This window comes from Mus caroli, unplaced genomic scaffold, assembly GCF_978045245.1.
Source record: "Mus caroli unplaced genomic scaffold, Mus_caroli_1 scaffold_5, whole genome shotgun sequence".
Lineage (NCBI taxonomy): Eukaryota > Metazoa > Chordata > Mammalia > Rodentia > Muridae > Mus > Mus caroli.
In genome coordinates, this window is record NW_028227260.1 from 25,901,764 (window position 1) to 25,921,817 (window position 20,054).

Consider the following 20,054-nt stretch of genomic DNA (forward strand, 5'->3'; position numbering starts at 1 on the left):
GAGTTGATCAGAGTTACCAAGTAAGCAGGATTCATCAGAGCAAGCAGGGCTGACTGGAGCGAGCAGAGGTCCTAAATACAATTCCCAGCAACTACGTGAAAGCTCACAACCATCTTTACAGCTACAGTGTACTCATATACATACAAATTAATAAAATAAATATTTTAAATAAAAGGAAGTTCAAGGCCATTTTGAGATGGAGAGTGAGACTCTCTAAAACAAATTATATGGTAGGGTTGCTAAGATTTATGGCTCGTGTCTTACTCCGCTGGATCTATGATCGAAACTTTACCATAGGAAACAAAAATAGTATATATAGTGTTTGGTACCACCTCCCATATCTGGAATCTTCCAGGAAACTAGCTCTTATGAATAAAGAAGACTGGCTTATACTGACCAAAATTCTTTATGAATCTAAAGACATAAAGGTGCTGGAGATTGAACCTAGAGCTTCACACATACAAGACTGGTACTCTGTCACTATACCAAGTTAACACAGGCAAGACCTTTAAGAAACTTGAGTAGATCAGATCTAACAATACATAAGAAAACCATATCACAATATTTGGGATTATTCCAAGAAGTGTTGGTGTACCATTTAGAACCAACCTTTATAACTCAGCCCAAAATCGAGTGCCCTAACGTTATGATCTCAGTCAATGAAAAGGATTTGACAAAAATCTATTCGTAAAAACTCTGTACAGCCTAGTAGGTCATGAGACTGTGGCAGGAGAGTGACACAGGGGCATTATCAATTCAAGGTCTGCTTGGTCAATTTAGCAAGACATTGTTTTAAAATAAAGATGAGTAAAAAGAAAGCTGGGGGCGTATCTCAGTGTAAGTGCAAAAGGAAGGTAAGAGAACATAGTGTGTCATCAGATGTAGGAGTATAGTATGTGGAAGACTCGAGGGTCAAACCGTAGTGTCTCTAAATAATAAAACAGATAAATAAATACACTAATCAATTAAAAACAACCAAAGACGATAATTTTTCTTTTCTTTTCATTTCTTCCACCCCCAGACCCCAGAAGGGGTTTCTCTGGGTAGTGCTGTCTCTCCTGGAACTTACTTTGTAGCTCCAAATTAGTTCTACCTTCCTCTGCCTCTTTAGTGTTGGGATTAAAGGCGTGCACTGCCACCAACCAGTCTGAAGACTGTTTTTCTTTTTTTTTAATTTTTAATATTTTTATTACATATTTTCCTCAATTACATTTCCAATGCTATCCCAAAAGTCCCCCATAGCGCCCCCCACTTCCCTACCCACCCATTCCCATTCTTTTGGCCCTGGCATTCCCCTGTATTGGGGCATATAAAGTTTGCAAGTCCAATGGGCCTCTCTTTCCAGTGATGGCCGACTAGGCCATCTTTCGATACATATGCAGCTAGAGACAAGAGCTCCGGGGTACTGGTTAGTTCATCATGTTGTTTCCCCTATAGGGTTGCATATTCCTTTAACTCCTTGGGTACTTTCTCTAGCTTCTCCATTGGGAGCCCTGTGATCCATCCAATAGCTGACTGTGAGCATCCACTTCTGTGTTTGCTAGGCCCCGGCATCATCTCACAAGAGACAGCTATATCTGGGTCCTTTCAGCAAAACCTTGCTAGTGTATGCAATGGTGTCAGCGTTTGGAAGCTGATTATGGGATGGATCCCTGGATATGGCAGTCTCTAGATGGTCCATCCTTTCATCACAGCTCCAAACTTTGTCTGTGTAACTCCTTCCATGGGTGTTTTGTTCCCAATTCTAAGAAGGGGCACTGTCCACACTTTGGTCTTCATTCTTCTTGAGTTTCATGCGTTTACCAAATTGTATCTTGTATCTTGGGTATCCTAAGTTTTGGGCTAATATCCACTTATCAGTGAATACATATTGTGTGAGTTCCTTTGTGATTGTGTTACCTCACTCAAGATGATGCCCTCCAGGACCATCCATTTGGCTAGGAATTTCATAAATTCATTCTTTTTAATAGCTGAGTAGTACTCCATTGTGTAAATGTACCATAATTTCTGTATCCATTCCTCTGTTGAGGGGCATCTGGGTCCTTTCCAGGTTCTGGCTATTATAAATAAGGCTGCTATGAACATAGTGGAGCATGTGTCCTTCTTACCGGTTGGGACATCTTCTGGATATATGCCCAGGAGAGGTATTTCTGGATCCTCTGGTAGTACTATGTCCAATTTTCTGAGGAACCGCCAGACTGATTTCCAGAGTGGTTGTACAAGCTTGCAATCCCACCAACAATGGAGGAGTGTTCCTGTTTCTCCACATCCTCGCCAGCATCTGCTGTCACCTGAATTTTTGATCTTAGCCATTCTGACTGGTGTGAGGTGGAATCTCAGGGTTGTTTTGATTTGCATTTCCCTGATGATTAAGTATGCTGAACATTTTTTCAGGTGCTTCTCTGCCATTCGGTATTCCTCAGGTGAGAATTCTTTGTTCATTTCTGAGCCCCATTTTTTAATGGGGTTATTTGATTTTCTGGAGTCCACCTTCTTGAGTTCTTTATATATATTGGATATTAGTCCCTTATCTGATTTAGGATAGGTAAAGATCCTTTCCCAATCTGTTGGTGGTTTTTTTGTCTTATTGATGGTGTCTTTTCCCTTGCAGAAGCTTTGCAGTTTCATGAGGTCCCACTTGTCAATTCTCGATCTTACAGCACAAGCCATTGCTGTTCTATTCAAGAATTTTTCCCCTGTGCCCATATCTTCAAGGCTTTCCCCCACTTTCTCCTCTATAAGTTTCAGTGTCTCTGGTTTTATGTGAAGTTCCTTGATCCACTTAGACTTGACCTTAGTACAGGGAGATAGGAATGGATCAATTCGCATTCTTCTACATGATAACAACCAGTTGTGCCAGCACCATTTGTTGAAAATGCTGTCTTTCTTCCACTGGATGGTTTTAGCTCCCTTGTCGAAGATCAAGTGACTGTAGGTGTGTGGGTTCATTTCTGGGTCTTCAATTCTATTCCATTGGTCTACTTGTCTGTCACTATACCAGTACCACACAGTTTTTATCACAATTGCTCTGTAGTAAAGCTTTAGGTCCGGCATGATGATTCCACCAGAGGTTCCTTTATTCTTGAGAAGAGTTTTTGCTATCCTAGGTTTTTTGTTATTCCAGATGAATTTGCAGATTGCACTTTTTTTTTATTCTAAGTTACTTCTTTTTTCATTCTTTCTGTATTTTTTCCATTTTTTAAAAAAAATTTTTAATATTTTTATTACATATTTTCCTCAATTACATTTCCAATGCTATCCCAAAAGTCCCCCATAGCACCCCCCACTTCCCTACCCACCCTTTCCCATTCTTTTGGCCCTGGCATTCCCCTATATTGGGGCATATAAAGTTTGCAAGTCCAATGGGCCTCTCTTTCCATTGATGGCCGACTAGGCCATCTTTCGATACATATGCAGCTAGAGACAAGAGCTCCGGGGTTCTGGTTAGTACATCATGTTGTTCCAACAATAGGGTTGCAGATCCCTTTAGCTCCTTGGGTACTTTCTCTAGCTTCTCCATTGGGAGCCCTGTGATACATCCAATAGCTGACTGTGAACATCCACTCCTGTGTTTGCTAGGCCCCGGCATCGTCTCACAAGAGACAGCTATATTTGGGTCCTTTCAGCAAAATCTTGCTAGTGTATGCAATGGTGTCAGCGTTTAGAAGCTGCTTATGGGATGGATCCCTGGACACGGCAGTCTCTAAATGGTCCATCCTTTCATCACAGCTACGAACTTTGTCTCTGTAACTCCTTCCATGGGTGTTTTGTTCCCAATTCTAAGAAGGGGCACAGTGTCCCCACTTTGGTCTTCATTCTTCTTGAGTTTCATGCGTTTAGCAAATTGTATCTTATATCTTGGGTATCCTAAGTTTTGGGTTAATATCCACTTATTAGTGAATATATATTGTGTGAGTTCTTTTGTGATTGTGTTACTTCACTCAAGATGATGCCCTCCAGGTCCATCCATTTGGCTAGGAATTTCATAAATTCATTCTTTTTAATAGCTGAGTAGTACTCCATTGTGTAAATGTACCATAATTTCTGTATCCATTCCTCTGTTGAGGGACATCTGGGTTCTTTCCAGCTTCTGGCTATTATAAATAGGGCTGCTATGAACATAGTGGATCATGTGTCCTTTTTACCGGTTGGGACATCTTCTGGATATATGCCCAGGAGAGGTATTGCTGGATCCTCCGGTAGTACTATGTCCAATTTCCTGAGGAACCGCCAGACTGATTTCCAGAGTGGTTGTACAAGCTTGCAATCCCACCAACAATGGAGGAGTGTTCCTGTTTCTCCACATCCTCGCCAGCATCTGCTGTCACCTGAATTTTTGATCTTAGCCATTCTGACTGGTGTGAGGTGGAATCTCAGGGTTGTTTTGAGTTGCATTTCCCTGATGATTAAGGATGTTGAACATTTTTTCAGGTGCTTCTCTGCCATTCGGTATTCCTCAGGTGAGGATTCTTTGTTCAGTTCTGAGCCCCATTTTTTAATGGGGTTATTTGACTTTCTGGAGTCCACCTTCTTGAGTTCTTTATATATATTGGATATTAGTCCCTTATCTGATTTAGGATAGGTGAAGATCCTTTCCCAATCTGTTGGTGGTTTTTTTGTCTTATTGATGGTGTCTTTAGCCTTGCAGAAGCTTTGCAGTTTCATGAGGTCCCACTTGTCAATTCTCGATCTTACAGCACAAGCCATTACTGTTCTATTCAGGAATTTTTCCCCTGTGCCCATATCTTCAAGGCTTTTCCCCACTTTCTCCTCTATAAGTTTCAGTGTCTCTGGTTTTATGTGTAGTTCCTTGATCCACTTAGACTTGACCTTAGTACAAGGAGATAGGAATGGATCGATTCGCATTCTTCTACATGTTAACAACCAGTTGTGCCAGCACCATTTGTTGAAAATGCTGTCTTTCTTCCACTGGATGTTTTTAGCTCCCTTGTCGAAGATCAAGTGACCGTAGGTGTGTGGTTTCATTTCTGGGTCTTCAATTCTATTCCATTGGTCTACTTGTCTGTCACTATACCAGTACCACACAGTTTTTATCACAATTGCTCTGTAGTAGAGCTTTAGGTCCGGCATGGTGATTCCACCAGAGGTTCTTTTATCCTTGAGAAGAGTTTTTGCTATCCTAGGTTTTTTGTTATTCCAGATGAATTTGCAGATTGCACTTTCTAATTCGTTGAAGAATTGATTTGGAATTTTGATGGGGATTGCGTTGAATCTGTAGATTGCTTTTGGCAAGATAGCCATTTTTACAATGTTGATCCTGCCAATCCATGAGCATGGGAGATCTTTCCATCTTCTGAGATCTTCTATAATTTCTTTCTTCAGAGACTTGAAGTTTTTATTATACAGATCTTTCACTTCCTTAGTTAGAGTCACGCCAAGATATTTTATATTATTTGTGACTATTGAGAAGGGTGTTGTTTCCCTAATTTCTTTCTCAGCCTGTTTATTCTTTGTGGAGAGAAAGGCCATTGATTTGTTTGAGTTAATTTTATATCCAGCTACTTCACCGAAGCTGTTTATCAGGCTTAGGAGTTCTCTGGTGGAATTTTTAGGGTCACTTATATATACTATCATATCATCTGCAAAAAGTGATATTTTGACTTCATCTTTTCCAATTTGTATCCCTTTGATCTCCTTTTGTTGTCGAATTGCTCTGGCTAGGACTTCAAGTACAATGTTGAATAGGTATGGAGAAAGTGGACAGCCTTGTCTAGTCCCTGATTTTAGAGGGATTGCTTCAAGCTTCTCACCATTTACTTTGATGTTGGCTACTGGTTTGCTGTAGATTGCTTTTATCATGTTTAGGTATGGGCCTTGAATTCCTGATCTTTCCAAGACTTTTATCATGAATGGGTGTTGGATCTTGTCAAATGCTTTTTCCGCATCTAACGAGATGACCATGTGGTTTTTGTCTTTGAGTTTGTTTATATACTGGATTACGTTGATGGATTTCCGTATATTGAACCATCCCTGCATCCCTGGGATGAAACCTACTTGGTCAGGATGGATGTGTTCTTGGATTCGGTTAGCAAGAACTTTATTGAGGATTTTTGCATCAATATTCATAAGGGATATTGGTCTGAAGTTTTCTATCTTTGTTGGGTCTTTTTGTGGTTTAGGTATCAGAGTAATTGTGGCTTCATAGAATGAATTGGGTAGAGTACCTTCTGTTTCTATTTTGTGGAATAGTTTGTGAAGAACTGGGATTAGATCTTCTTTGAAGGTCTGATAGAACTCTGCACTAAACCCATCTGGTCCTGGGCTTTTTTTTAGTTGGGAGACTATTAATGACTGCTTCTATTTCTTTGGGGGATATAGGGCTGTTTAGATCATTAACCTGATCTTGATTCAACTTTGGTACCTGGTATCTGTCTAGGAACTTCTCCATTTCATCCAGGTTCTCCAGTTTTGTTGAGTATAGCTTTTTGTAGAAGGATCTGATGGTGTTTTGGATGTCTTCAGGATCTGTTGTTATGTCTCCTTTTTCATTTCTAATTTTGTTAATTAGGATGCTTTCCCTGTGCCCTCTAGTGAGTCTGGCTAAGGGTTTATCTATCTTGTTGATTTTCTCAAAGAACCAGCTCCTTGATTGGTTGATTCTTTGAATAGTTCTTCTTGTTTCCACTTGGTTGATTTCGCTCCTGAGTTTGATTATTTCCTGCCTTCTACTCCTCTTGGGTGAATTTGCTTCCTTTTGTTCTAGTGCTTTTAGGTATGTTGTCAATCTGCTAATGTGTGCTCTCTCTAGTTTCCTTTTGGAGGCACTCAGAGCTATGAGTTTTCCTCTTAGAAATGCTTTCATTGCGTCCCATAAGTTTGGGTATGTTGTGGCTTCATTTTCATTGAACTTTAAAAAGTCCTTAATTTCTTTCTTTATTCCTTCCTTGACCAAGGTATCATTGAGAAGAGTGTTCTTCAGTTTCCACGTGAAGGTTGGCTTTCTATTATTTATTTTGTTATTGAAGATCAGCCTTAGTCCATGGTGATCTGATAGGATGCATGGGACAATTTCAATATTTTTGTATCTGTTGAGGCCTGTTTTGTGACCAATTATGTGGTCAATTTTGGAGAAGGTACCATGAGGTGCTGAAAAGAAGGTATATCCTTTTGTTTTAGGATAGAATGTTCTGTAGATATCTGCCAGATCCATTTGATTCATAATTTCTGTTAGTTTCACTGTGTCCCTGTTTAGTTTCTGTTTCCATGATCTGTCCGTTGGTGAAAGTGGTGTGTTGAAGTCTCCCACTATTATTGTATGAGGTGCAATGTGTGCTTTGAAACTTACTAAAGTTTCTTTAATGAATGTGGCTGCCTTTGTATTTGGAGCATAGATATTCAGGATTGATAGTTCCTCTTGGAGGATTTTACCTTTGATGAGTATGAAGTGTCCCTCCCTGTCTTTTTTAATGACTTTGGGTTGGAAGTCAATCTTATCAGATATTAGAATGGCTTCTCCAGCTTGTTTCTTCATACCATTTGCTTGGAAAATTGTTTTCCAGCCTTTCATTCTGAGGTAGTGTCTATCTTTTTCTCTGAGATGAGTTTCCTGTAAGCAGCAAAATGTTGGGTCTTATTTGTGTAGCCAGTTTGTTAGTCTATGTCTTTTTATCGGGGAGTTGAGTCCATTGATATTAAGAGATATTAAGGAAAAGTAATTGTTGTTTCCTGTTATTTTTGTTGTTAAAGTTGGCATTCTGTTCTTGTGGCTGTCTTCTTTTAGGTTTGTTGAGGGATTACCTTCTTGTTGTTCCTAGGGCGTGGTTCCTGTCCTTGTATTGGTTTTTTTCTGTTATTATCCTTTGAAGGGCTGGATTCGTGGAGAGATAATGTGTGAATTTGGTTTTGTCATGGAATACTTTGGTTTCTCCATCTATGTTAATTGAGAGTTTGGCTGGGTATAGTAGCCTGGGCTGGAGTTTGTGTTCTTTTAGTGTCTGTATAACATCCGTCCAGGATCTTCTGGCTTTCATAGTCTCTGGTGAGAAATCTGGTGTAATTCTGATAGGCTTGCCTTTATATGTTACTTGGCCTTTTTCTCTTACTGCTTTTAGTATTCTATCTTTATTTAGTGCATTTGTTGTTCTGATTATTATGTGTCAGGAGGTATTTCTTTTCTGGTCCAGTCTATTTGGAGTTCTGTAGGCTTCTTGTATGTTCATGGGCATCTCTTTCTTTAGATTTGGGAAGTTTTCTTCTATAATTTTGTTGAAGATGTTTGCTGTTCCTTTGAGTTGAAAATCTTCATTCTCATCCACTCCTATTATCCGTAGGTTTGGTCTTCTCATTGTGTCCTGTATTTCTTGGATGTTTTGAGTTAGGATCTTTTTGCATTTTACATTTTCCTTGATTGTTGTGCCGATGTTCTCTATGGAATCTTCTGCACCTGAGGTTCTCTCTTCCATCTCTTGTATTCTGTTGCTGATGCTCATATCTATGGTTCCAGATTTCTTTCCTAGGGTTTCTATCTCCAGTGTTGCCTCATTTTGGGTTTTCTTTATTGTGTCTACTTCCCTTTTTAGGTCTAGTATGGTTTTGTTCATTTCCATCATCTGTTTGGATGTGTTTTCCTGTTTTTCTGTAAGGACTTCTACCCGTTTGATTATGTTATCCTGTTTTTCTTTAAGGATTTGTAACTCTTTAGCAGTGTTCTGCTGCAATTCTTTAAGGGATTTTTGTGCTTCCTCTTTACTGTCTTCTACCTGTTTACCAGTGTTCCTTTGTATTTCTTTAAGTGTGTTATTAAAGTCCTTCTTGAAGTCCTCTACCATCATCATGAGATATGCTTTTAGATCCGTGTCTAGCTTTTCCGGTGTGTTGGGGTGCCCTGGACTGGGCGAAGTGGGAGTGCTGGGTTCTGATGATGGTGAGTGGTCTTGGTTTCTGTTAGTAAGATTATTACGTTTACCTTTCACCATCTGGTAATCTCTGGGGTTAGTTGTTGTCGTTGTCACTGTTTAAAGATTGGAGCAGAAGCTGTGTTCCACTCACCAGCAGTCTCAAAATCCTGTGGCGGGGGTCCTGGGTAGCTGGCGGGTGTCAGCCGACCCTGCGCTCTAGCTACCCCTGTGCTGGTCCGGCCGGAAGAGGCCTGTGGTCCTACTCAGGCCGGTTTTCTGCTTCCCTAACTAATGCAGTCTCAGGTCCCGCGCACAATTGGATTGGAGCAGAAGCTGTGTTCCACTCTCCAGAAGTCTTAAGATCCTGTGGCGGGTGTTGTGGGTAGCTGGCGAGTGTCAGCTGACCCTGCACCCTAGCTACCCCGGCGCTTTTCTGACCGGAGAGGCTTGTCAAAATATGGAAAGTTTTTATTTAAAGTGATATGTTCGGATATCAAGTTGACAAGGAGTGGAGTTCTTGAGGATGATGTCAATTATCAACCAGACAAGATTTGACTCATCTGGGAGACAGGCCTCTGGGCATGCCTGTGTGCGCTTTCCTGATTAAAGTTAATAGGGGTGCTATGATCCACCCACTCATTTTGTGTGGTATCAATATCTTTGCATGGCAGAGCTTAAGAAATTTAACAGGGGATATTTAGAGTTAGGGATATGATGTTCCCTTTTCTGTTTGGACTCATGATAATATGAGCCATAATGCTTTCTATAGGGCTAGCTAGTCCCAGTGGCTCTCTCCATTTAGGACTCTGACACAAAAATTTACTAGGTGTCCTGTATATAAAAGTAATACGTTTATTTAAAATTATCTGACTAATGGATTATGACTAACTATGCATCAAAGTAACAGCTGGCTCTTATAAATAAATAAAAAGGCCAATGATCTCTGTCCCCACAGGTAATTTGATTTGAATCTGTGGCTTACCACCTTAATCCAGACCCTATGGGTTCCCTTGTCCTTCACCTCCGAGAATGATTGGCCCTATTTAATTATCTTATTGTTGGCCAGTTTCTGCTCCTTTATAAAAACCAAGATTTGAAAGTAACTAAAAGAAATGGGAGAGTAAAGAGAATAAGGTAACCCCATCTTGTCCCAACTCCAGTTCATGGTTGCTTAGATAATTCTTAGTCCTCTACCCCCCAACAGCCATGTTTGCCTTAGCAACATATTTGAGATTTCAATGACTCTGATCATGGTCCAAATGTATTAACCCAAATAATTAATATTTATACAAACCAAATATAAACTAAAATAACTGAAAATGGTATACATCAAAATTGACATACTGTGTCTGAGATAACTACTGTGTTCTGCCCCAAAACATGTGGCAAGGTTATTATGAGTTGTCTAACATTGATGCAATTGTGGGATTTTGCTTTTAAAAATGCTGTACCTGGGGGCTGATGAGATGGCTTAGTGGTTAAGAGTGCTGACTGCTCTTCCAAAGGTCCCGAGTTCAAATCCCAGCAACCACATGGTGGCTCACAACCATCTGTAATGAAATCTGATGCCCTCTTCTGGAGTATCTGAGGACAGCTACAGTGTACTTACATATAATAAATAAATAAATCTTAAGAAAAAAAAAAGCTGTACCCACCCCAAACAAATACTTTCAAATGAATGTTCCTCCCTGGAGAAGCTGCAGCCTGTCAGCATTGCTCAGGAGTCTGTGAACTGCAAGATCCAGTCTGGGAAGGTGGTCGTGTGCATCAAGCCTACCTGCCCCTACTGCAGAAAGACCCAAGAAATCCTCAGTCTTTCAAACAAGGTCTTCTGGCATTTGTGGACATCACAGCCACTAACAACACCAACACGATTCAAGATTATTTACAACTGTAGTGAGAACAGGTCCTCGGGGCTTCATAGGTAAAGACAGCATAGGCAGATGCAGCGATCTCATCTCCATGCGACAGAATGGGGAGCTGATGACTCGGCTGAAGCAGATTGGAGCTCTGCAGTTATAAAAGGGGTGTTAGGCAGAGCCCAGGCTGACACAGCCATCCAGCCATGCTGATGGCCAGTGCCCCTGAGAGTTGATGTGCATCGCAGAGGATGTCAGTATTTCCGATGAGTGGGATTTTCAACAAAGCGGCCCTTATTCTTCTTTTCCTCAGTGCTAAAAATTGTTGCAGTTTGCCTCTATCCATGGGGCCGAGAAGCTTAACAGACTACACTGGTTTGATTACCCATTCTTCATGTGCCAAAATGTCTCTACCTCTAAGCCCATGTTTTCCAATCCAGTTGATATAAGTCTCCAGTGCATCTGTTGCTGGTTTTCTGCTATTGCTCGTCAGCTGAAGTCATTTTGCAGAAGTGCATTTTCTAGAGAATTATTGAATCAATGGATATTGAGAATTTGTTTGAGTCACACCTAGGTCTCTTTCTCCCTCATGCATGCACCCTTCCCACTTCTGCATTCACTGTGCTCAGCCAATGCTCTCAACCTCGTCTTCCCACAACCCACAGAAGTCCACACTTGTATGAAGATGCTGTTCGAAAAATCAGATGAAGGACTTTAGCTTAGTTGGTCCTCACTGAGGCCATATTAACATAGGTTGGCAGAACAAATGGTGCATTCAGCTCTGTCTGTAAAGGTGATTAATTGCCCAGAAAAATCCCAAGCAACTGTGTGTTGATCCGAGTTAGCGTACTAGCAAAATCAAATTTGAAATACAAAATTGCAGAACTCTCCTTCCAAGAATGTCTGTGAAAGAAGTTGATTCTGAAACATTGTCCTAAATAATTTCTTCCATTCACACTTTGGCATTTTGCTTTGTTGTCTTGCTATGATGTTTAATTATCATGGAACTGTAGGTCACTTCTCTGGTCTCCAGTGAGAAGGACTCATCACTAATAATGATGTATCTGTAGATGGCTAAAATGAAATAAAATAAATACTGTACCCTTGAGCCTTGTTAACAAAAGACTCTGAGGCATTCACCTGCTCTTGGTCACTGGCCAAAATGAAAGGACTCATACTCCTTTAAAAATTAATTTATTCTCTCATATATTATATCCCAACCAGTTTCCCCTCATTTCCTCTTCCCCTTACCTCCTCCATCTCGTCCACTTCCTTCCTCCCCATCTGCTTCTCTGTTTCCCTTCAGAATAGGGCAGGCCTCCCAGGGATAGCAATCAAAATGGCATATCAACTTGCAATAAGATTAGGTACCTCCTTTCATATTAAGTCTGGACGAGGCAACCCAGTAGGAAGACAAAGGTCCCCAAAGCAGGCAAAAGCAGGGTTCATACTCATAATTGGTTTAATTAATGTGGTGGTCTATATCTTTCTTGAGTGGATCATTTCATGGGCTGCCTAAAAACAGAAATTAGATAAGCATTAGAGTTTTTCCTTTGCTTTCTGATTGAAGATGTGACAAGCTGCCTTAGGCCTTATGAGTAATCCATCATGGTGGACAGTACTCATGAGCTATGAGCCAAAATAGCTTTTGTTGCTTTTGTCAAGGGTTTTGTTACAGCAATGAGTAAAGTAGCCAATACCAATGGGAAATGGGTAGTAGGGATTGAAAACAGATAGAACAAAGAGTTGATGGGTGCAGCTGGGGATATAGCTCTGTTGACAGAGTGATTCTTTAGCATTCACAAAGCCCTGGATTGATACCTAGTACTACATAAGACTTTTATAGTGGCACATATCTGTCATCTTAGCAAGTGAGAGGTGGAAAGAGGAGGATCAGAAGTTCAAGGCTGTTTTAAGGGTTACAAAGAGAATTCAAGGCCAACATGAACTATATAAGACTGTTTCAATAGAGCAAAGCAAAACTATAACAGTTGATGGAACCTTGTGCTGAGAGGTTTGAGAAGACCTGATTCAAAAATTATACAACACACAGACAGACAGACAGACAGACACACACACACAAACACACACAGAAATATCACATGGTACCCTCATTAAATATATACAATTTATATTTTATGTATTTATTTTAAAAATTAAATTTAAGGAAATTACACATTAGAGAGTATAGAATGTTCACTTTGAAAAGATGTAGAAACACCTCTTCTTCTTAGACAGGAAGGCAAAAAGTAGATATGACAGAACTGTAGATTGTTTCCTTTTTAAATACCCAGCTGACATCATTTCTGCTAGGTTCTTTATTTTTCTTCCTTGATCCTAAGGCTCTGCTGGCGTGCGACTTGGAAAGAGGAAGTGAGCAATGTCTGGCAGTGTCCATTTGTAGCATGACTCACAAACACACCAGCAGAGTTGTTTCCAATTATGAAGGCAGCTAAATCAAAATTAGAGAAGCAGCAGCCTCATCTGGCAGCCTGCATCAAAAGCAGTTTCTTCAACCAGCTAGATGCTTAGGCTTAGAGGCTTGTTCCTCGTAATCAATTTGCAGTTTCTTCCTTCACGTCGTCCAGCGGTTTCTGAGAATTACCTAATATTCCTCAGCAAACTAAGTTTGATTTCCAAATTAGCTAGAATGGGTTGTTTTGTCTGCTTGCCTTTCTACTTGTCTGCCTATCTGTCTTGTTTGTTTGAGACAAGGTCTACAGTCTAGGATATATTTAAAAAAAACAGAAGAATACAAAATTCTTAACATATAGAAATATTCAAATAGACACACATGAAGGCCAGAGGCCAACTTTAGCTGTCTTTTTGCACACTGCCTAATTTTTTGACACATTTTTTTCTTTTTCTTTTTTTGGTTTTTCAAGAGAGAGTTTCTCTGTTTAGCCCTGACTGTCCTGGAACTCATTTTGTAGACCAGTCTGGCCTCCAACTTGGAGAGAGCCACCTGCCTTTGCCCCCTGAATGTTGGTATGCCTCACCACTGCCTGTTAAGACAGTTTCCCTTTTTAAACTCAGAACCCACTGATTTATCTAGATGGGTTGGCCAGAAACTCTCTGGTATTCCTTCAGTCTCCACATCTTCATGGCCACCATGCCCAGTTTTTAATGTGGTTACTGGAGATCTGAACTCGGGTCCTCACACTTGTGAGCAAGTACTTTACACACTGAGCCATCTTCCCAGAATTCTTTTTTTTTTTAAATCTTGAGAAGCTTACAGAAATAGAAAGGAAAGTCATTTAACATTTCTTTAGTCAACTCAGTGCAGTTTGCACCTGATCATGAATTATACAGAAACGTAAGTGTTGATCTACCATACCCCTAGAAGTTTCCTGAGAATACCAGACATTTCAAAAAACTACATCAGCAAGAAAGCAATTCTTCTCTTGCCAGGTGTCCTTATCAGAGTGACATCATCTTTAAACCCTGCGTGGCAATCCCTGATGCAATGCCGTGATGCCCAGGGAAGACAGGACAACCTGGAAGTCCAGCTACTTCCTTAAGATCATTCAATTTTTGGATGTTTATGCAAAATGCTTCATTGTAGGAATGGACAATGTGGGCTCCAGGCAGATGCAGCAGATCCCCATGTCCCTCCGATGGGCAAGAGCACCATGATGCGCAAGGCCATCAGGGGCCACCTGGAGAACAACCCGGCTCTGGAGAAATTGTTGCATCACATCCGGGGGAACGTGGGCATTGTGTTCACCAAGGAGGACCTCACTGAGATTAGGGATATGCTGCTGGCCAACAAGGTATGAGCTGCTGCTTGAGCTGGTGCCATTGCCCCATGTGAGGTCACCGTGCCAGCTCAGAACACTGGACTGGGGCCTGAGAAGTCCTCTTTGTACTAAGCTTTAGGCACCACCACTAAAATCTCCAGAGCCACATTGGAATTCTGAGTGATGTGAAGCTGATTAAACACTGGAGACAAGGTGGGAGCCAGTGAAGCCACACTGCTGAACACGCTGAACATCCCCCCTTCTCCTTCGGGCTGATCATCCAGCAGGTGTTTGACAATGGCAGGCAGCATTTATAACCTGGAAGTGCTGGACATGACAGAGCAGACCCTGCACTCTTGCTTCCTAGGGTGTGTGCAATGTATGCAGCATCTGTCTGCACATTGGGTACCTGACTGTTGCCCCAGTGCTACACTCCATCATCGATGGATATAAGCAGGTCCTGGCTTTGTCTGTAGAGACTAAGTACACATCCCCACTTGCCGAAAAGGTCAAGGCCTTCCTGGCTGATCCATCTGCGTTTGCGACTGCGGCCACCACTACTGCTCCTGCTGCCTCTGCAGACCCAGTCAAGGCTGAAGCTAAGGAAGAGTCTGCTGAATCAGAAGAGGATGTGTCACTTTGACTAATCCCCCCTAAGCAACCGACTCAGCCAGCTTCGTTTGAGAAAGGTGAAAATAAAGGGTTATGTCTCTTTAAAAAAAGAATGCAATTCTTCAAAAAATAATTATCCTTGCTTTAATGGCACTTTCTGGTGATATGTGATTCATTATAGTTGCTATTTTTTCAGAGTTTCCAGATGAATCCTGTGACTTCTGCCCTTTCCTCTTTTCAACTACTTCCTGCTCTTTCAAGAGTCTCTTTCATTCTGAATTGTCAACTCTTTTACTGCTAAATGGATGAAATGTCACCTTTATTTATATGCTATGCAAATGGAAGTGAAAAAAAATCTTAAGGCCACATCTGTGAAAAGAGCATAGGAATCATTAGAGAATCACTTAGTATGCACTTAAGGACATACATTCCAGATGGTGAAACATTAGGGCGATGGTTCTCAACCTGTGGGTCGCGACCTTTTGGCAGCAAATAACCCTCTTACTGGAGTAGCCTAAGACCATCAGAAAACACAGATATTTACATTATGATTCATAACTCATTATGATTCAAAATTGTGGTTATGAAGTATCAACAAAAGGAATTTTATAGTTGGGATCACCACAACATAAAGAACTATAGTAAAGGGTTGCAGCTTTAGGAAGGTTCAGAACCACTGCATTAGGGGCTTGCATAGTTTGGTGAGTTTTAATTACAGTTTATTTATCCTATGTATGTATGTATGTGTGTATGTATGTATGTATGTATGTATGTATGTATATGTGTGTGTGTTCATGTGTGCTTCTGCATGTATTCTATGGCACATGTATGAGTGTCAGAGGAAATGTTTTAATTTGATGAACTTGTGGAGTGGAACATTAGCACTGTTATTTATTAAGATCTCAACGTGTTCTCAACACCATATGTGCATTTCCATCAAAATACAGAAACTTCATCTCTTCAGTCCCTCGAGGCTGAAAATTACAGGAATTTTAGTAAAGTTCATTTTCAGGAAAAAGGCTGAAGCAATTCTCTTTGCGTACACAGATATAGTTTTCTATTTCTGTAGTCTGACATCATCATTTTCTTGAGGAGCTTTTCTAAAACCCCAAGAAGAAGCCAGCAGGTGCTAATTTCTTAAATATCTGCAATTTTTCTTGCTTCTTGTTTTAAATTGTGACATACATGTGCACCTTCAGGAAGTATACTATAGTAGGTTGATGGTGCATTGCAAAGTGTAATGATCTGATTGGAGTTATGAGCTCTTCCATCTCTTCAGAGTCAGGTCATCTGATGAGAAGCCAGTGACTTACTCACTAAACCCTGTTGCCAGTCCTAGAAAATGCTCTTCAAGGTTGGCGATGATGATTTTATAGTCCTTGTGCCTTTTCAACTACTTTTGGAATAGTAGAACTGGGTTATATGGTGCTATATAAGCTACCTATGTCCATGAAAAATGATGTGTCCCTCTAAGACTTAATTGCTTTATAAAATCAGAGGTCATAAAGAGTAGTCATGCATGTACCTTTCAGCCTAGAAACTCTGCCTATTTATTCATCTTATTATTAAGATGACACATATTATTAAGTCAATTGTTTTAAATTAATGAACAGACTGAAAAAAAGATAGAGAAATGTACAAATGCAAATGATAAAATGAAGAAAACCTGGGAAAGTCCATTTTTATTACACTGCTCATGTGGCAATTCTTTATAATTTATTTTCTGAAAGCACTTCTGCTGTTATTTAAATTATGTATTGCATGCTCTTACTAAAACTTACTTAAGGTATTCTGAAATAATTTTTTGGGGGGTTTCAAGACAGGGTTTCTCTGTATAGCCCTGGCTGTCCTGGAACTCACTCTGTAGAACAGGCTGGCTTTAAACTCAGAGATCCACCTGCCTCTGCCTCCCATGTGCTGGGATTAAAGGAGTGCGCCACCACTGCCCGGCCAGAAATAATTGTTGATCATCTACGATAAGGACTGTTGTAGACACTGGGTACACAGTGGTTAAGTGTCAAAACTGTTTGGACTGCTGAAAAGATTCAAAACACATTTCAAGTAAAGGACTGCTCGAGGCACTTTATAATTGTATTTGGTGCTATCTTGACTATAACAGCTCCTCAGGTAATGGTTTTGCCATAGTTTTGGTTTAAATAGAATCTTTGTACAGGAGATCTATGCTTTCCAAGCATGTTGATTTGCTTTATAATCTTATTTTAGAAATATTTATTTTATGCATGCAGGTAATTTTCTGGCATACATATCTATATACCACATGCATGTCTGGTGTCCACAGAGGCCAGAAGAGTGTATTAGATCTCTAGGAACTGGAGTCATGGATGGTTGTGATCTGCCATGTAGGTGCCATGTAGGTGCTGGGAACTGAACCCAGTTCTTTTTTTCTTTTTCTTTTTATTAGATATTTTCTTTATATACATTTCAAATGCTATCCCGAGAGTTCCCTATACCCCCCCCCCCCCGCCCTGCTACCCTATCCACCCACTCCCACTTCTTGGCCCTGGCATGCCCCTGTACTGGGGCATATAATGTTTGCAATACCAAGGGGCCTCTCTTCCCAGGGATGACTGACTAGGCCATTTTCTGCTACATATGCAGCTAGAGATATGAGCTCTGGGGGTACTGGTTAGTTCATACTGTTGTTCCACCTATAGGGTTGCAGATCCCTTCAGCTTCTTGGGTGCTTTCTCTAGCTTTTCTATTGGGGGCCCTGTGTTCCATTTTATATATGACTGTGAGCATCCACTTCTGTGTTTGCCAGGCACTGGCATAGCCTCATAAGAGACAGCTATAACAGGGTCCCTTCAGCAAAATCTTTCTGGCATATGCAATAGTGTCTGGGTTTGGTGGCTGATTATGGGATGGATTCCTGGGTGGGGTAGTCTCTGGATAGTCCATCCTTTTGTCTTAGCTCCAAACTTTGTCTCTGTAACTCCTTTCATGGGTATTTTGTTCCCTATTCTAAGGAGGAATGAAGTATCCACCCGTTGGTCTTCCCTCTTCTTGATTTTCTTGTGTTTTGCAAATTGTATCTTGGGTGTTCTATGTTTCTGGGCTAATATCCACTTATCAGTGAGTGCATATCAAGTGAGTTCTTTTGTGATTGTGAACCCAGTTCTTTTATAAGAGCAACACATTCTCCCGACCCCTGAACTGTCCCTCCAGATTTATAGCATTTTAAAATGTAAATAGATAAGTTATTCAGTTATCAGACATCTCTTCATGTTGTAAATGTGTAGAATTGCATCAGGTACCTATTTCTAGAACAAGGTTTTATAATGCAAACGACTCAGTCATTCTGAGCATATACCAGTGGAACTTTAACCTTTTTATACATTCTTTTCCTGGCTGGTCTTGAATGTCTTATGTATCCAAGGATGATCTTGAACTGCTGATTCTCTTAACTCTACCTCCCAAATGCTAGAATTACATGGTATGCAACTCTGTACTTATTTTACAGACTTCTTGGGATCAAACCTGGCAAATACTCTCTCAACTGAGCTTCCTTTCTAGCCCAAAACTCTCCTTTTAAAACCATAATTTGTCATATGAAAATTCTTTACCAATATTACTTAACACACACATGCACACACACACACACACACACACACACACACACACACACACACACACACACAGATAGATAGATAGATAGATAGATAGATAGATAGATAGATAGAGAGATACCTGCACATATTTATGTTTTTACAATGGAAAGAAAAGTTTCACAAAATAATTTATTATGTGTGCCATGTACTTTTACGTAATTTCTTATATTCTTTTTCTTTATCTAAAAACGCTGGTTATAATAGTTCCAAAAATGTCCAGGATCATTTTGTCAGGCCAGTATTATCTCAATACAAAAGCCAGAGAAAAATGCTATCCGAAAACTGCAGAACCACGTCTGTGATGAATATTCATGAGAAAATCCTCAACACAATACAGTACAGCAAATTTACCAGTGTGTTAAAAAGATTGTTGTGAACTAAAGTTCCCATAATGAAAAAAAAAAAGCTACACAAGAGAAAAATTCCCTAAGACTGACTGATTAGAAATTTCTGATTGTAGCAAGGTAAAATGTTACAACTCTATACGCAAAACTATCTCTGGCTATTATAAACCCCCTTAATGGCCATTCATTTCCTACCCCATGTGGCTAAGTAATATCCTTCCATCTATCAGATGAAGCGTTGGGAAAGTGTTAACAGAGCACTGGCTTCCACTAACTCCCAAACCTAAGAATGTCATCAAATGATTAGAGTCATTAGAGTTTCCTCCAACCTTCTGGAACTCACCTGCCTGATATTCCAATCAATGTCTTTTAAAATGCCTTGGTTTAAAACTTCCTATTGCTCTAAGACAATAAAAAGTACATGTAACCACTTTCACAGTAGACCTTGTTATTCAAGGTAATCTTAATCCATGTTTTTTGAGCACAGTAATTTATATTGGGCTCAGAATAAAGTCTCTTACTCCCTTTAAAGTGAAAGCCATGTTTGTGTCAATAATTTATATCATGATCAAGTGGGATTCATCTTTAAAACAATGAAATGTCTTAAAGTGAAATGAAATGAAATGTCTTAAAATGAAAAACTCAATGTAATCTACCATATTGATATGACATGTCAGTCCAGAAGCGTTTAACAAAGTTCAACAGTTTTTCAGTTTTTAACACACAACAAAGTAGGACCATAAAAATATAATAGGGGGCTGGAGAGATAGCTCAGCGGTTAAGAGCACTGACTGTTCTGCCAGAGGTCCTGAGTTCAATTCCCAGCAACCACATAGTGGCTCACAAACATCTGTAATATCTGATGCCCTCTTCTGGTGTTTCTGAAGAAAGCAATGGTGTACTCATATAGAAAAAATATGTAAATAAAATCTTTAAAAAAAACGAATATTTTTTCTTTAAAGTCAAAGAAAGAAAACACCAAGTTTCACCCACATCTCTGCTTTGGTTGACA

General features: G+C 40.1%; 2 pseudogenes; both read left to right on the plus strand.

Moving 5' to 3' along the window:
* The first annotated feature begins 803 nt into the window (after nucleotides 1-803).
* Nucleotides 804-10,880, plus strand: LOC110286410 (glutaredoxin-1 pseudogene; annotated as a pseudogene).
* Nucleotides 10,881-14,191: 3,311 nt separating this feature from the next.
* LOC110286409 (large ribosomal subunit protein uL10 pseudogene) lies at nucleotides 14,192-15,100 on the plus strand (annotated as a pseudogene).
* Nucleotides 15,101-20,054: the final 4,954 nt, after the last annotated feature.